Source organism: Alosa pseudoharengus, unplaced genomic scaffold, assembly GCF_046254945.1.
Source record: "Alosa pseudoharengus isolate Yale_2024_CS ecotype anadromous, Long Island Sound unplaced genomic scaffold, YU_APseudo_1.1 YU_APseudo_1.1_scf_14, whole genome shotgun sequence".
NCBI classification, from domain to species: Eukaryota; Metazoa; Chordata; class Actinopteri; order Clupeiformes; family Clupeidae; genus Alosa; species Alosa pseudoharengus.
In genome coordinates, this window is record NW_027468609.1 from 16,839,865 (window position 1) to 16,859,328 (window position 19,464).

Genomic DNA, 19,464 nt, shown 5'->3' on the forward strand with positions numbered 1-19,464 from the left:
CTAAACATACTGTGCCCGCGCACTGAGAAAATGAAAATAAAAATAAAAACACAATATAATGATCAACCTTTCCGTTGATCCGTTCCGTTGACAATCAAAGGAGAATTATGCGCCTGGTAGCCACCAATCAGAGTGTTCTTAAATTAATGGCACATCACATCAGCTGGGGTAGGCTAATGAATGTTCCCCGGTAACGTATCCTGCTCAACGTTCCCTCCAACATCTTGGTAAAGTTAGACTGAAATTAGACATTCTCCTGAAATTCAAAACATAACTACCTCTCTTGAATATCAGGTGGATGTCTAATTTCACCGCGGTTCTTTCAACACATCTGTTGTCACGTAATGCAAGTAAAAGTTCACAGTGATGTGGGGTAAACTGACAGGTAGGCTAGTAGGCTCCCAGCTAACAATTTATGGTTTCCAAAACGTTCTAGGAACCATAGTTTTTGGTTTCGGAAACGTTAGTTTTTGGTTCCCAAACGTTACCCTAAGGTTAGTTTTTGAGCAAGTTTTGGTTCCCATGGAAAGTTTGCTGAACGTTCCGGAAACGTTAGTTCTTGGTTACGTTCTTGAACGTTCCCCTAACGTTATCTAAAGGTTACAAACTTGAGAACCTTCCCCTAACGTTCCCCAACCGTTGCAAACTTAAAAAAAACCTTCCCCTAACGTTCCCTAACCGTTGCAAACTTTAGAAACCTTCCCCTAACGTTCCCTAACTGATCCCATAACGTTCCCTAACATTTAGGGAACGTTCCCTTCCCTAAATATTGCAACCTTTAGGGAACCCTCCCCTAACATTGCAACCTTTGCATACCAATTACTTTAAACAGCACGAGCAGGAATGCATTATTATATATTAGCAGGAAAGAATGAACTGGCAAAATCGATGGAACTTATAACTTTAATATAAAATTATCAAAAGACAAAAAAAAACAATATAAAAGGCCTCACTGTATATATATATATATATATATATATATATATAAATTAGACTTAGTGTTAGCTAAGTATATTAACATAAGACATTTGACTTTGGTAGGTGCTACATTCAACAAATAGACACACTGTACAATAGACAACAATATACATTGTGGCAGATACCAACACAATATACAAAGACATAATACCAATACAAGTACACATGGGGTGGGCTGTTGAGTGCAAAGTAATAGTGCAAATGTAGAGTGCAAGACGTATACTGGAATGATAAAGTATGTAATGGGCAGGTAAACGGTCAAAGTGGGGATGACCCCACTTATCTGCAGTTCAGGAGAGTGACGGCAGTGGGAAAAGAGTTGTTCTTGTGTCTGGTTGTTTTTGTGTGCAGGGATCTGTAGCGCCTGCCAGAGGGGAGGAAGTTAAAGAGTGTGTGTGCAGGATATGTGGAGTCTTTGGTGATGGTCTCTGCCCGCTTAGGTCCCAGAGTACAAGTCCTGGAGGGAGGGCATTTTGTTCCTCCTCTCCTGCAGCTCAGTGACTGTCGAGCAGGACGACAGCAATATGTCATCGACTGGAGCAGAGGGAGGTGACTGGGAGCTCCTTAAGAGCATGAGCAGCTCATCCATCTTCTCCTCAAATGCGTCCATTCGCTATGCCATGCGGTAATGGTTGTCCTTATTGCTATGGAAAATGGATGGTGTTAGTTTTAGTTGTTAAATACATTATATACCTGCATATGTGAACAAATTAAGTGAGTGTTCTTACCTCTTATTTCCGTCTCCATGGCCAAGCCACCTCCCTCTGTGTGATGAGTCACTTGTGCTGTTTACAACAACAAAAAAGTTACTTACTCTCAAGTTCCTTGTCATGAAATTGTATTTACTTGGAAATGGAAAATTCAAAGACACAGTACCTTCAACTGGGTCCCAAGATGAAGTGGCAGGCGTTATAATAGACCCATCCAGCTCTGGGCAATGAGCTGGTTGCCTGTGTGGTGTTGACTCATCTAAAAAGAAATTAAATATGAATATTGGTCAGTTCATTTATGGTAGGTTTCTTGCACATGACATTTGCAAAAGATAAACCTATGCTGTTACATTAAACAATCGCTAAAAAGAAAAACTCACATGCAGGTGGTGGAGGCAGTGACATCTGCTGACCTAATAAAAGGCAGGAAGAGACAAATACATCAGAACAGTAACATGATATGCACTAGGTTAATAAACATGAATGTCAGTAGTTCCATGGTAGGAAATATGACTCAACTGGTTTTCTTAAATAATACATGTATAAATGTTAACTTACAGACAGGGCTTCCAGGCACACGCACCATCCTGGAATGCTTTCTTGCTTGCGGAACGGATTCATCTGAAATAAAAGACCATGCAATCTGCACTGATTGCAAAAAGAATATTTGAATTGTGCAAATAGTCTGTATTTAAGAGGTCTTACCATCACGTGACCATGCACTGCCTTTTGTGGACGCTCGCATCTTCTTCCGCCTCAATGCTAGAAGTGTCCATCAGCCGCTGACATTTTTCCATAGCTTTGGTGTATGAATCTACGTTAAGAGAACAACGTTTTTGTGAGCCAGTAGTAGAGCAAAGCAGTATTTCCATATTGAGAAAACGATTATTGATAGTATTGCAGCAATCAGTCATCTGTACACAACCAGATTTTCTTAACTGGATATTTGGCCCAGCTTTTGACTTGATTTTTGTATTGTAGCCCAGAGAATTTCTAATGGGGAGACACAGCATCCATAGAAATGCATGGGCGTAGACCTCAGACCTCTGAAGTTCGCCTACAAAAAGGAACCAAAACTGCCATCTTTGCCTATAAGGAGATCAGGGTGTTAATTTAACCTAACTACCTATGACAAGTTACATTGCAAGTTAGGTCTGGGGTAGCAAAAATCTAAGTTGCTGTCTTAACGTAGGCCTGTTGAAGATCACAGTTAGCCTACCACTCGAAGGCAGAGGACAAACGTGTGTTGAGCAAAATGTCTGCATTTCAGACTTCGTCCACGGGAGAGTGCAATAATTCTCTCCCCATGTTATTTTCCCATAGCAAAAATTGCAAGATAGGCTACCGGATCTCAGCTTTTTGAAGGCAAAATTCAGAGGTCTATTCACTTGAATCGTCTATCCGATCAACTGTGTTGCAAAATGGCCGCCGACAGTGTAGCCTACTATAGCCATCTCTATGGCTCTAGTGTAGCCTACATATGCAGGACTGTTCAGTAGGTTATACCAACTTAAAAAGCCTCACCATCTCAGTATACCCACTTAAAATAGAATAGGATACATTTGGGGTTGATCACAGTATAGCCTACCCACTACAGCTAACTAGCCTACATCACAGTAGCCTAGATCCAGCTACATACAGTAGGCCTATATCCACTAGCCTACACCACTGCTGCCGAGTGACTTGCCTAAAAGGACTGACTGTACACTAAAACTAATTAAAAGAAACGGTAGCCTAGTGCTATTATTTGTAACATCAACGTGAGCAGGTTAACACGATGACACAAAACATACAATGCTGCAAAACATAACACGTTGAGAACAGCTCAAACAAAGACGAACGAGCAATGTGCTCTGGTAAATTACAAACTTGGCAGAATCGGAATATAACAAAGCCCTACAAGTGAAAGGACTTAAGGTTAAACCTCAAACCCTTGCATTACAACCACTAGGCCTACATCATGAAACTGTAACATATTTCACTTACTTTCGTGAGATCGAATTCAAGACGAGTGTAATCCATTCCAAGACTTCTTCCAGCGGTGTTGAAGAATCACGGAATTCAAACAGAGACCGTTTACGGAAGTCAGGACAAGACTTCAATCGATCACCTGAAAGCAGAGGCGCTGTCTTCCCCCTACTGGCGTGGGGGTAGGCCTACGTGTAAGGGAGAGCCTGTCTGAACTGAAGTGAATTGTGAAATGAAATAAGTGAATTTTCTTAGTTGTGAAAAGTGTTCTATTGATAGATTTTTGTTTAAAGTTCACCTAATACGTAAAAAAAAGCACAAAAGTATATATTTTTTATTTAGTAAAATTGATATTAGCCTAAAATAAATATTATCTTGATATGATGTTTACCTTACTTAGATTTTATAAGACCAATCATTTGAGTGGATCTAAATCAAGTGACTGCAAACATTTTGTATGTTACTTCAAAAACTGAAATGGAGCTTGTGTTGTTATTGTCTCCAGTTTCTAACGCTGATAGAGGCGCAATCAATCACACAATGCTATATAACACATTTAACACGGCATGGAATTGGAATGAATAGAGACGCATTACCATTGACGTCATTGCCACCTAATCAGAAGCCTCGAATGCAAATAATGTAACATGTGTGAATGTAAAATGGTAATGGTAGGCTACAGGAACAAATGAAACATGTTCTGAATGTATTCTAGTGATAGCAGAAAACTATTATAAAAATATTTTATATTTTATTTACCGAAGTATTATTGTTTGTTTAATCCAACGTGAAACTGCAATCGGTTCTGAATGCAGACCAGGCGTTGTCTTCCCCCTACTGGCGTGGGGGTGTAACGGTTGGACTTTTATATTGAGCTAAGTGAAATGTGAAATGTAGAAGTGAAAATTGTTTTATTGATAGATTCGTGTTTTAAGCATTTTCACTTCATACGGTTACAAAACTGAAATCAAGCACAAAAGTATTGTTTATAGCAAAATTGATATCAGCCTAAAAATAAATATATTCTCTTACTCCTTATCTTAATTTGATTACATAAGGCCAATAATTTTTAGTGAATATCAAGTGACTGCAAACCTTGTATATGCTAGGCCTACTTCAAAAACTTAAACGGAGCTGGTTAAAATAAACATGTCAAAACAGCACTCAGAACAACCAAAAACAACCAAACGGGAACGTTGTGTGAAGGTACTGTGCAACCATAGGAGAACGTTTTGGTTTGTTGGTTCCCTTAACGTTTAGGAACGTTAAGGAACCCTTAGGTAACGTTCCCTAACCGTTAGTTTTTGGTTTGGTTCGAACTACCCTTTAGGGAACCATACACTAACGTTCCCGAACGTTCCCTTAACGTTTTGTGTTAGTGGGGCTAGGCTATTTTTGTATTATTATAATTTCATAAATGATCAATGAAATGTGAATATGAAATGTTCAATATTGTAGGCCTACTCATATTTAAAACTGGAAAAAACTCTTAGGCCTTTTCAAAAAGGCACTTTGGACGTTAAGGGGCAAAGGGGCAGTTGCTGCATCCTTAGCACCCCTTCTCTGCACGTTCCTCATACAATTGTGCAGTTTCTCTGCCTCTGTCGCTATATCATTTATGGTTAAATTCAGCCAATGCGGATTTTTTTCTTTCAGTGCGTTTCCGAGTTTGGTATTCAAGCCATTCACAAAACGGTCCACCAGGTATTTTTCCGCAATGTGGATGTAAGTCATCTCAAAGCCGCCGCAGTACATGAACGCATAGTCCAAACGGTTTAAGTATGTCAAAGGATTTTCACATTCCAACTGCTTGCAATCATAAACACGTCGCCAGTCGATCTCACTACGCTTTCTATACCTGTAGTGCTTCCAGGTTTCATCATAGCATACCGTGATTTTGCCTTTTGATGCCGACGTTCTTTTAGGCATGTCACTTGCTGCCAGTGCTGCCTTGTTTTTTAACATTAGTTCAATAGTCTTTTTTGAACGCAAAACTGCGTCAAGTTCTTTGTGACTGAGCCCAAAATTTTCAGCAAGATTTTCGCATTTTAATGTAAAGTCCTCCAGGCTGTCTGGTACTTGGAATTAAAAGCGAGGAGTCTTGTACTTTTTTCAATGAATCTCTGTCAAGAATCAGACTCCCAGTAGATGAGCCGCAGTATCCCAGCTGTGTTACGGGGTGGCCGCAAGACGATGATGTTTTTAACTCTCCACTGGGGACCGAATGACATACGACATTCTGCTTTTGGCGTATCGATGACTCCACCTTCCACCAAGTGAAGGCTTGCCAATCCACAAATGTCTTATCCTGTTCGGACAGCACGAGCTGAAGATATTCCACAACGTCCGTCTCAAAAGATCCACCCGGGGGCCACCTCAGCTTCGATGTTGCTGTAGACGTCCAAGTCTCCCATTTTGGTGACTGCGCGAAACTTTCAGCTCCGTATTTCTTGTACATAAATCTAGCGCACGTGCCCTTGGCAGGAAGGGGAACCTGCTTGCTGTGATTATTCATTTTTTCTCTTTTCAAATTTCGAGCAAAAATGCTATGCTATTTAAAATAAGCCAGGCACAAGTTATCCGAGGAAGCAGGCTGCCGGCTCTAATTTGCGCTTGCACACCAAATCAGAGAAAAAACTACGAATGGGAGCAGATTGTTCCCCTTTTTCCCCCTGGAAAGTTCTCAACTCTATCCAAGAGAACAAATTCAAAGCAAAATCAAATCCGTAATGCCGACGAAGGAGGGCTTTCAAATAGCCTGCTTGTTGTGACACTCCACTATCCGGTACTGACAGTCACAGAAACACAGAGGAGAATGTCCGTAACTGGCCAGCTGAGGTGAGTGGTAGGCTTTATATGTCCATTTCGCCCATACACACCCACCCTCTCAGCCCCGCCTCCTTGTTTGTTTTAAAAAAGTTCCAATTCTTCATATTTCATTTCATAAGACGACAAGAAAAATAAGACATGCCTATTACATTTACATAAATTGACAAATTGTCTTTAGCAATCTCAAAACACAGTGAAAAACACGAAACTTGGCTATACAATTCACTTCGTCAGCAGCAGTGTCCATGTGGTGTTTGGTTATTCACATAGCCTACCTACATAGTGCAATCAGTGAAATATTGAAGATTTTCAACAGATAAGGTGTTAGCATTCATATATTTATTCATATGAATAAATGATTGTACATGAAGAATCAGGGTATAGCTTACCAAATGGTTCTAGTTAGCGGTCCCTGTACGTGATAATGGTGCGGATAGGCCCATCTGATTTACATACTGGCCTGGAGTGCGTTTCCCAAAAGCATCGTTGCTAACTACGGTAGCAACTAACATGGTTGCAACTATGTAAGTACGACACAACTGTTCCCCAAAACGATAGTGTGAACTATAGTGGTGGAACTTACATAGTACGATGCATCGTGACACTGCGTCAGTGTTTCCCAAAACCATAGTAGCAACTAACGTTCGCAACCACTATCGTAAAGTTGTGTAGTTACAACTACACCTCTCGACCTGTAGTAAGTAGTAAAAACCATAGTAGACGACGTAACCAACCCTGATGACGGAACACGCAGAGGACAGATGGATGAGAGGTAGCCATTAAACGATCCCATAACATTGCTGTGGGATACCATACCATAGCATTGCTGGAATCTACAATTGCACATTACTGGACAACGTTATGTGGTACAGTGGAAAGTGAAGTGTTGTGGAGTTAGCCTACAACAGAGCGGCCTGTGGTGAAGTGCTATGATGACCGCAATCATCTGTGTTGTTATTATTCGTGAATTTACATGTAGCCTAATGCTAATGTGTCAGCACAGATTCTTTCGAACACCCGTTAAGTTATCTGGTGATAAAGCTTTTGAATGCCAACGGTATTGTTATGTGAGGCTAGCATTGTAATTGTTATAAAAGGATAACGTTACATTGTAGTCGTATGTTAAGTGTGTTTGGATGAAGCATCTGCTAATCATACACATAGCTAACGGTATATGGACTCTACAGCCCATTATGATGTGGTGAAGGGACTGTGCTGTGGCAGAGACTGTAGCGTGTGTGCTTTACATGAGAGAGGTCAGGGGTTCAAGACTGAGTCGATGGGTGTGAGGTGAGTAGCCTATGCCTGTGGAGTGGGGTTTGTGTTGTATCTTGTCTGATCACAAGCTATGTTTAGCAGGTGTATAAGTTAGACTACTCTCAGTTATTATATGATCTTGATATTTGAACACATAGCTGAATTATGTTGGTACAATGACATTGGAGAATGCTGCTGTTGAGTAGCCTCTCGCTTGGAGAACTTTAAGACCTCTGGGACTTACGTGAACATGCAGAGTGCTGTGGTCAGTGTCAAAATGTGACATGATTTTCACTGATTTAACTTGTCCTTCATGGCCCAGGTATGGGTAGGCCTGTCATGGGAGGCGGAAAAATGGTAAGTTGCCTTTGCTTTGTGACCTTTCAATCTGTGTATGTATCATGGGGAGAAAGTGATGGTGGGAAAGTTAAGTACATTTACCCCCTCACCCCCACCAAACTAAAAGAAATGTAAAAAACATAAACAAAAGGGGAAAAAACAGGTAATGTGGCAGGGAATTGTGGGGTTTGGGTGTTTAGGGGCCAAACATATGTGCAACTAATTCCCAGTGTGCTTCCAGGCCAGCAGGAAGGTGTGCAGCAGCCACTGGAATGACCTCTTCCACCTCCTCCACTAACAGCTCCTCATCAGCCGGCAGTGGGATGTGATCCTGTAGGGCCATGTTGCAGAAGCGCCGCCACCAAAACTACACTGCACGCCTTTGCAAGATGGAGCTTCAGGCCACCAGCGGATTTGCTCACACACCTTTCCACATGCCCAGGGCCCTCTCCACAACAACGCGGGTCCGGCTATGGGCGTTGTTGTACCGTGCCTCTGCCTCGCTGTTGGGCTCCTAGATGGAGCAGTTGACATGCTTGTATTATCATAGGGGGTTGATGGAATAAAGTAGGTCTTGAAATGTCAGTGCACTCAGGGAATATAGACATGCATTTGAACAGTATATACTTTGCTACTGTCTCAGCAGCACCTACAGTAACACTGTGTGTGTGTGTGTGTGTGAGTGTGAGTGTGTATGTGTGTGTGTGTGTGTGTGTGTGTGTTGGTACAGCTGGCGCAGATCCTTCAACCATTTGAGCATTGAAACATTTGTGCTATGTGAACTGTCATTTTGTGGTTGTGATTCAACACACAACTTCATAACTACAATGGATGAAAAGTAATGGTAAAAAAACTGTATCTGTGCATTTAAAATATCATGAAATACTTGTGTGTGGTAACAGTATTCAATTTTCAGTGTCACATAACAAGGGCAACATTGGAAAAATGCTGCATAAAGGCATGAAAAACTTCCAGTGAAATGAAGGGCAATCAAAAAGTAAAGTATTCATTTATATAGCGCTTTTAGAACAGAGTGAAACCCAAAGCACTTACATAACAACATGTTCAACATTGTTCATATTACATATCCATATTTATTCTGCTCTTACTGTAAGGTAACTGATAAGATACTGCACATATTTATATTTCATTTATATTACTCTAAACCACCTTCTGCAAACCAACTGTATTGTCTACACTGCACTATATTTATTGTCCTGTCTATGCACCACCTGTCTATACTTTATATATCACATTGCACTTTTCTGCCTTTTTGGCACTTCTGGTTAGATGCAAACTGTATTTGGTTGTATTTGTATTTGTGCTCTGCACAATGACAATAAAGTTGAATCTAATCTAACCATGCCAATTTGCTTATACATAATATACATTTATCCTAAGCCTAGGCTAGTAAGCATATGGTCTCCAATCAGTAGTTAAAACTAGGACTACAGGTTCTAAACGATCATAGGAATATTTAGTGACTGAGCCTATCCAAGATTCCAACATCATTATTAATTTATCATTATCTAGGCTCGAACCTACGACTACAAGATCCGAAATGCAGAGGTCTATCCTTTCACGCCACCTTGTCACGCTACAACAAATGAAAATATTGGCCAGTATTTAGCCTGGCTATTCGGTGTGTTTCATTAAATGTGTAACTTATTTGTTCACATGTGCTCGGTTGGCGATTTATGCTTCACTGATTAGGCTCATTAGTAGGCTACGTTCAATAGACTGTGACGTTATTATTAAAATTATCATTATTATGCCTATTATTTTTAATAGCCTAATATATATATATATTTTTAAAGCATACATAGCCTAGGGCCTATTGAAATTACTGCCTATTGTTGTAATAAGTATTATCATTATTATTATTATTATTATTATTATTAATGATATTATAACTGCTGGGCCCAGGAAACGTCATGCAATGTCAAATTTCATTCATTTTGCGTGACTTCATGCGTTCGGCTCTAACCGACAGAGCCCGACATTCTCCGAACACATCTGCAACCATTGTAGTCTGAACTATGTTGGTTGAAACCAACATGGTTCAAACTAACAAAGTACTATGTAAGTACGGCGGCTTTGGGGAACAGTCGTAACTTACATGTTAGTTAGTTGAACGATGCATCGTACCACGTTAGTAAAAAGCTAACCTCCGTAGTTGTACGGGAAACGCACCCCTGAATGGAGTTCTACTTTGTGGCAATCATGCTGTTGGTCTTTTGTTCACACCTTCACCTGTTGCCAAGGGGGGTTGCTGAAATAATTTCATTGAATGAAATCGAATATGCGCATATAGCCCCCTCCACATTTATTGGCACCCTATACCAGGAAGGCATATATGAGATAAAATGTTGATCACATTTTGTTCTGTTGAACTTTGATATCACACTTGAATAGGATAAAACGTTGAACTTTTGTTATACTGCAACATAAATCTATTCAGTAGAATAAAGTACTTCATCAATAAATAGTTCACAATCATGTGCCACATGTTTGTGATCATGTGTGTGTTCTTGTCACCTCATAATTCAAAATTCGAAAGAGAAAAGAATTCAAAAAGGGGGAAATATATTGACCTCTTTAAGGGAATAACTATGAAAAAACACTTGATTAAAATGGCCATGAAACTGTAATTAAGAGGTTCAACAAACATCATGATGCAACCTATAGGCTTCTAGATGATGTAAAGGGCACAGCAGAAAAAAATGTTGTGTCTAAAGGTAGCTGAAGTTTGCTAACTGCAGTAGAATGTCACTCATGGTTTGGTATAACTGTTTTATAATTTCAGACATACTGGAGGTGTTAAATTCCTTGTGATGTGTGGATTTCCTTCAGTGGCTGATGGTACAATGGTTTAATCAAGATCCTGCTGCATGCCATGGTCATCTAGCTCCCTGATGTGGTCCCCAAAGAAAACCAGTTGATAAGCTAAAGAGGAGAATGCATGGCAGAGGGCCTGGGAATCTGAATGCACAGCACTGGGCCTGGGAATCTGAATACACATGCATTGGGCCTGGGAATCTGGATGACCTGGAGAGATTCTGTAAAGAGGAATGGCCTTTAATGTCGCCTTCATGCCAGATCGGATATTCGGAGAAGTGTAGTACACTCTATATACAGGTGCGAATGTACCAATTAACATGTGACAAGGGTTCTCAGGTGCAAACCATTTAGACTTGGTTGCTGCATCTCCTGGTCAGGTAATCGTCTCTGAATGTTAGCATATTAAGACATCAAAAGTCAGTTTTAACTATTTAACACAGGGGTTTTCAACTGATTGTGAACCAGGGACCACCATTCTGACTAATTACGTAACGCCAGGACCACCACTGAATAAAAATACTGATTCTCACATTGCAACTACATTACTCAGGGTATCTGCAGATTTTCCAAGTGCAAATTTAAAGACTTTTAAGACCTTTTCAAGACATCTAAATGCAAAAATTAAGACTATACCACGGCAAACAGATATATGCGACAACTTAAAACTGTTTTATGCAATAGTTTTTTCCCTACTAATTTTAACCCCCACCCCATTTTGGATGTCAGAAGTGACCAAATATATTTTTGGCGAAAGAAGATAATTGTGTGTGAATGACCTTCACAGCTGCTACAAATGCCCAATTTTAGGGTCTGGGCTGCTTGCTTTTGAAGCTGGCTGTACATATTTGGTTGTGCTTACTGGCTGAGGCTGTTCTTCACCTGTGTCTGTAAGTAGCCTAGGCTACTTGCCAAAGACATGTGCACTGGACTGGATTCCCTTCAATATTTTTGTTCAAGTTAGACTAAGCTATTTAAATATTTGAATAGGCCTACTTTATATAATTTAGTGTGTGCATCTATTGTCCCATATGCAGCACAGCAAATTAAAGTTAATCCACTACTTTACATTTTGCATACCAGTTGTATAAACCAACCAAAGCTTGACTGAAACATTGTAAAACCATTGATTTGTTTTAAATTAATTAAGAGACAGGTCCACCTCGCATGATCCTGCTGAAAACTGCTGGTTTCATCTCAAGCACGCACGTATTATGAACGCACATTTTTTTTTTTATGTAGCCAAAAGCCAGTTGCCGACATTCATGGATTACATTTGCGGTTACATTTCACAGCTTTTGCGAAGTAGGCCTATTGGGAAACGCTGGCAAGCAAGCTGCTGACAGATATTACAGGTATTATAACTTAGACAGATATTTTATTCCCTAGGCTAGGCCAGCAACGCACACTGGAAAGATGCAAACAGATCAACTTAACGTGTACAGTATTTCCTCCTGATTGCGAAAACGTTTGTTTTCTTTTTCTATCAGTCCGTGGTTCCTTCATAAATTGCGCAGCAAATTATCAGACGAGTGACAGAAGCACTGCGCATAATTTGACCAGCAGTCTTCGCGTCCATAGTTTGTGAAACGATGCTGCGTCCGAGCAAAGATTCTAGATGCCAAGCGCAACTCCAAAAAGGAGGACAAATGAGCGTCCGGCTTGAGGCTGCGCCGGACAAGGCTTTTGTCCGGCCTAAATTCGAACGTATGGCCAACCTATCGCTAACTGGCTTACCAACTCTTTCTCCCGCTCATTCTACCGCTACCTGCGTATCTCTCAGGCCTTGGCTACACCACGAAAACGTCAGGCATATTTGTACATACTGTATTATTACCAGTGGTGGACATTACTTGAGTACATTTACTCAATTACTGTACTTAAGTCGCTTTTTCATGTATCTGTACTTTACTTCAGTATTTAAATTTTGTTAAACTTTTTACTTTTACTCCAGTACATTTCAAGGCCAAATATCTTACTTTTTACTTCACTACATTTTGTGACAGCTGAAGTACAGCTGAAGTTTCTTTTGGAAAAAAGACTGTCCAAATACATGTGTACTTACTGTACATGTATATTTTCTATTAAGAGAGCTAGGCTTTAAATACTGGTCTTGCCTAACCTATGTTATTGCCATATCCACTATTTACTGTACCTTGTTGACCCCTTTTCACAATATTGATGTTACCACAACTAGCCTCTTGACGCCATAGAGCAAATGATAGACAATCTGACACTATCAAACACAAAAGGGAACATCTTGATTTGGTCCGAAAGTATAAAGCATTAAACAAAGAAAAATGTGGTTACTTTGAAGTATCTACGATAAGATATCACTTTAGTTTGTTTTTAGTTCTTTCTACATACAGCAATTATTAGCTGATTTTGTCCTGAATGGAGGAGAAAGGTAGCCTAGAAATCTAGACTAACCCTAGCGGCAGCAAATTACATTTTCTTCCAGGACTAGTCTAGCAACTCTCCGTTGGCTTGTGAGCTCGAAAAATTAAACTTTTATCAGGCCAATCAAATCGTGTATAGAGTCGTTAGGCGGGCTTAACATAATGATTGATGGCAGAGTTGCAACGGTTTGGCTTGAATTCCCTGCTACTTGAAAACAAAGAAGATGGATGTTGCTGTTGGCGAACAGTTTGACACGAGCTAAGCTTTTTTTAAGTTGGCAAAAGTTTAAACTAGCCAACTAGCTCCACTGGTGGGAAAACGCATGGGACTCATAGCGCTGCCGCTGTCCTATTGCGTGCAGAGGGAATTTGAAAGAAAACCGATTATCCCGCCCCTCGGACTGAGCACTGCGAACGGTGAGTGCCCAGACCCTACATTTTAATGTGGGTCTGGCTCGTAAGGCTAGGAGAAAGGCTCAATGACTGCATGTCTGTGCCGAATCATTTCAACAATAGTAAATGCAACTGTATTAATAATCATAATACATTTCAGGACTTTTACTTTCGATACTTAAGTACATTTGAAGGCAAGTACTTTTGTACTTCCACTCAAGTAGAAATGTAAAAGGAGGACTTTTTGACCATGTGTATCTCTACTTTTACTCAAGTACAGGATTTGTGTACTTCCACCACTGATTATTATCGTTTTCACACCTTTCTACACCCGTGAAAAACATCTTCACTCTGCAACCACTATCCTCCCGTAGCCTTAGTCACTTATACAATTGCGTTTTAAATACACGAAACCGGATGGAGACACTTGCTCTCTTGCACTCGCTCACTCGCTGGCGGTCCCATAAGCAAATTTAATACCTCCCTTTCGAAAATTCAAGACATCCCAGACAATTTAAGACGTTTTTAGGCCTTAAAAACCGAAAGTTGTATTTAAGACTTTTTAAAGGAACCGTATGTAAGAAATTTATTTCAATTGATCATAAAATGGCCCTGATATGTCATAGACATTAAGAAATCATGTTAATTTCAAATACTTATATCACTGACAACAGTAGTCCGGCCAAGATATTGTCATTTAAAAAGTGAAGTTGCAGCCCTCAACTGATGTTGATGTTGTGTTTTGTCATGTCATGTTGTGTTTTGGCCTGATGCACCACCCTCTACCTATCTATTAAATCACAAAGTCAGTAGTGTTTCGGCATCTGGGTTGGCAACCTCGAGTCAGGGGGGAGGGGGAGGGGAAACACCGCTCTACAGTCATTTGAAAGTGATTGCAGTACCAGTTTTGGCCACAATCTTACATATGGTTCCTTTAAGGATCCGCGGGAACCCTGATTACTGAATCCATGGTCAGGGACCACCAGCAATGTCCTCACGGACCACAAGTGGGCCGCGGACCACTGTTGAAAACCCCTGATTTAACAGATCATTTGTGATCCCCGGACAAGCCAGGACAAATTTGGGGCATTTTTTTACAGGACAAGCTCAAATGACATGATGAAATAAACAAAATGTATTTCATTGACAGCAATAAAACAGAAATGTGTTTGCTACAGGTTTTAAAGTTTTCAATTTAACAATGTCACAGTTGCTGACCCACTCCTGTTATTAGCATTTTGAACCCATACAGTCGTGGTCAAAATTACTCCAAGACAACTGGTATGAGACTGCAGCTCTAACCACGACGCCGGGAGCATGTTACCCACATGAAATGTCTAAGTAACAAGCCCAAACATCTGGGTGAAGCCGACTCTTATCACCCACGGAAAATCACAAATTGTCACCCACCACCTAACCATCTGGTTATTTAACAGAGATAAGAAATGTTTACAACCCCTCATCCTGAGGGTCACCATCAGTTCGATGACACAGGGGTCATCGTAACATTCAAGTCAAAACCTTCCTACATAGGGGTTTCAGAAGGGTCCGAGTAGGAGGATGGTAATTAGATTTTACTACTCTAAACATTCAATGAGAAAAATAAAAATGATCCCACACAGTCTCTCTGAATCACTAATCAACAGTTCATTCTTTAACGGTGCAAGGCAGATCTAAGTGGCAAAAATAAGATTTAGCTAGTCAAGAGGGAAATACACTGCATGTTCAGATTTGCCTGATGGGTAGGAGTGAGGGACTCAGTCTAATGTAGACTTGTGTTTGTGTTTACAGACACACACACACGCACGCACGCACACACACACACACACACACACACACACACACACACACCTATCATCTTACTATCTACATTCTGTAGCCTACTCTGCAACACTGCACCCACACAGTCATGCTAATAAAAGCACTTTGATGCATGGAAGGCTTTTCTTTAGCCAGCTCATTTATTTCCGGTGGTGCGTCAGGTGTGTTAGCGTTATTGACCTAAGTACCTATCTCACCTACTCAGTACCTGAACTGGCTCAGTTTTATCACCTTTAAAGGCTATGGCTACTACAACCTGACTGTCCAAATGCCCAAACACACACAATAACTACAAATCCCAATCAGATATTACAACCCATTTTCAAATCACCAGATAAGTTCAATTTTGACTTTTATTTACAATTTAAAAAAAAATACAAAACACATGTTTATGACACAGTTATCTTTCCAAGTCATCTTTGCATCAATGCTTCCTCTTTCCTTTCAAAATACTCTGTGTCATCTAGGCTAGGCTACTATACAGTCACACAGCACAGCATCTGTGCCTGCACTGTGAAAATGAAACACCATATAATCAGGGTGCGATTTGTGTAAAAACCAGAGGGGGGGGGGGGGTGATTTTGAATACGTTTCAAAAAAAAAAAAAAAAAAAAAAAAACGAACGAACGAACGATTCATAGCCTAGTCTAGTCATGTCATGGCTAATAATACCCTATATTATTTTTGCCACCTTTGTAACATTTTAGTTTTAGTTGACCGTGGTGTATGACTTTAAACAGCGAGTGTGCTTGGTATGATCAGCTCCTCGAATGCAGGGTACGACTACGTTTTGACAAGCATACAAATTCACCTTGTTCTTGCCCCATCTGAAATGACTTCATTACTTTTGCTGCCTCCATCCTTTCTGTATTTGTTGTGTAAAAAACGTTGTATATGATGGCACTGAAGTCTTAAGTTAGTGAATTGGCTAACAGTGTTAGTTGGTAACCAAATAGCCTACACATTGCGCTACACGCTGCGTAGGCTACGTGCATTCTCTCTCCTGCTGATTTGCGTTCAGTAGCCAAGTGCGTAATATTGCAAAAGTTGAAAAAATAAATGTGTTTATTGTAGCCTACAGAAAATAAATAGCATATCATACTGTCAGTTAATTGTCTACAGTGCAGTGAAGAGTTTGGAGAGTAAAGTTATAGGGCAACTTGAAGTTTTATGAAAAGAATTTACGAACCAGAACATAAAGACCATGAAGCTTCTATTTCTTGCAGCTGTTAAAACACCCGCTAGATAGTTTAAATACCCACCAACATTCTTTTTTGCAGTACAGATTATTTCTAAAAGTTATTTGTCTACTACTGGCTGATTTATCAAACGAGTGCTTTCTCGTTCGTCCTCCGCAAACTACAGGTGTTTCGGTAGAGAGCCATTAAATAAGCGATGCCAAGCAATTTCTGTAACACTTTTTGTGACATTCAGCAAATATCTCCTCATTTAATGTAAGTTCCTTCGGACAATAGGCCTACGTTCTACTCTACGTGCAGTTGTCCTCCATCTCAGTTTCATCAGTTTTCTAATTTTGAAGGTTCTAAAACATTATTATGCTTCACTGAATCCTTCTCGTTTTCTTTCATTTGTCCAGCTAACTTTTCCATTGAACCTAGCCATTTATGATGGATTACACACTAAACATTCTGAAATGTCCGGCACGATCAAGGCCAAATTAAGTTATCACGCAGCCACTGTGTCAGCAGCATCAGTGCTGACGGTGACGGTGCGTTTCTGATGTCAGATTATTATGTAGGCTAGCCTACTAGACTGTTCTCACGTTGCAGCGCTTTACTTATATGAAGTAGCATTAATCAATATGAGGGGCAGAGGGGGATAAATGTTGTCCCCCCCGACGATAAAAATAATTTAGCAGAGGTAGGGATAGGAAAACCAGAGGGGGGGAAATCCTCACCATCCCCCCCTACAAATCGCACCCTGCATATAATGATCAACCTTTCTGTTGGCAATTAAAAGCGAATTATGCGCCTGATAGCCACCAACCAAGATTGTTCTTAAATTAATGGCACTAACGGTTTATTTTTCATCAAAATTACTTGACAACACATCTGTTGTCAAGTAATGCAAGTAAAAGTTCACATTGGTGTGGAGTAAACTGACAGAAGGTAGTAGGCCTAGGCTATTTTTGTATTATTATAATTTTATAAATGATTATGAAATGTTCAATATAGTAGGCCTACTAATAATTCATTTGGAAAAAAATCTTAGGCCTTTTCAAAAAGGCACTTTGGACGTTAAGGGGCAAAGGGGCAGTTGCTGCATCCTTAGCACCCCTTCTCTGCACGTTCCTCATACAACTGTGCAGTTTCTCTGCCTCTGTCGCTATATCATTTATGGTTAAATGCAGCCAATGTCGAAATTTTTCCTTCAGTGCGTTTCCGAGTGTGGTATTCAAGCCATTCACAAAACGGTCCACCAGGTATTTTTCCGCAATGTGGATGTAAGTCATCTCAAAGCCGCAGCAGTACATGAACGTATGGTCCAAACGGTTTAAATATGTCAAAGGATTTTCACATTCCAACTGCTTGCAATCATAAACACGTCGCCAGTCGATCTCACTACGATTTGTATACCTGTAGTGCTTCCAGACTTTATCATAGCATACAGTGATTTTGTCTTTTGACGCAGACGTTCTTTTAGGCATGTCAATCGCTGCCAATGCTGCCTTGTTCTTTTGCAATATTAGTTCGATAGTCTTTTTTGCACGCAAAACAGCTTCAAGTTCTTCGTGACCAGTGTTGCCACAGTTACCTTGAAAAAGTAATCTGATTACTGATTACTGATTACTCCTTTAAAAAGTAACTTAGTTACTTTACTGATTACTTGATTTTAAAAGTAACTAAGTTACATTACAAGTTACTTTATTAGTTACTTTCAGCAGTTGCCGACAACACCCCCACCACCTCAACATATAAATGATAACCGGTTTTGCCAATACTCACTATACAGGAAGTGCATTTTAACAGTAATGTCAGCAATGTATAGCAGACATACCAACCTAACCTACTTAGATACTGAAATTCAGATGTTTGTTCAATAATGTCTAGTCAGTACACCAAATAAGGAAGGCCTATTGATAGAAATTGATGTTATAGTAAAATATGTTGATTTTTTTTTTCATGTAGCCTTGGCAACTAGCCATCTTGAATAGGCCTGAGTAATATGCAAATGAAATTACACTTGTTAAACTCACCTCAACAAGTCTTTTTCAGTCATTTAACCCGCCGTGAGCAATGCTAAAGTCGCTGTTACAAACAGTGCAGTGTGCAAGACTATCATTATGTTTTAATCTTATGAGACAATTGGGTACACTTTTGTGTAGTCTGATGTGAAATGGTTCTTAAATCGTCCTTTTTGAGGGGCACTGACGCTGCCATGACGCTCCTGTTTATAGATACACTGACTGAACTGATTAATTAAGTTTGGGAGAAAAGAGATATAAGCACGTCTTACACTGAAAACTGAATGGTTGATTTAGCAAAACAGACCAGGATGCTCTCTGTCTTGGATGCGCTTCAGGCACAAACGCACCACTCCTCTCTCTCTCTCCCTCTCCGTTGTGTGCGCGTTAAACTCATATGCACACGCGATTTGAATCCGGTCTGGCTTGCGTGATCTTGTTCGCTCTAGGTTCCGGGAGATTTTATGTAATTTGCGGGCGTCAGGAAGCCGCTATCAATATGTGGGAGACTCCCAAAACTTCGGGAGACTTGGGATGTCTAGCTAGTATGTGCAATGTACCTTAATGTTGTCATGTTTAGCTGACACAAACTCAAAGTAATGACTGATGAAATGTGCATCTCTCTCTCCCTCCATTGTTGTTTACGTTTGTGTCGCTGCGTGGTTTTACACGTGAATTGTGCTCATGCTGAAAACGTGAGCATAGCCTACATGACATTAATCCCCAA

The 19,464-nt window shown here is 40.2% G+C and overlaps 2 long non-coding RNA genes across 2 annotated transcripts; one reads left to right on the top strand and one right to left on the bottom strand.

The window, feature by feature from the left end:
• Positions 1-2,082: 2,082 nt before the first annotated feature.
• On the bottom strand, positions 2,083-4,381 carry LOC143122951 (uncharacterized). Its single transcript, XR_012986774.1, has 3 exons — positions 3,675-4,381; positions 2,247-2,502; positions 2,083-2,101 (listed from the first exon to the last, which is right to left on the bottom strand). It is a non-coding gene; the product is annotated as an uncharacterized LOC143122951 (long non-coding RNA).
• Positions 4,382-7,713: 3,332 nt separating this feature from the next.
• On the top strand, positions 7,714-9,441 carry LOC143122428 (uncharacterized). Its single transcript, XR_012986674.1, has 2 exons — positions 7,714-8,099; positions 8,323-9,441. It is a non-coding gene; the product is annotated as an uncharacterized LOC143122428 (long non-coding RNA).
• Positions 9,442-19,464: the final 10,023 nt, after the last annotated feature.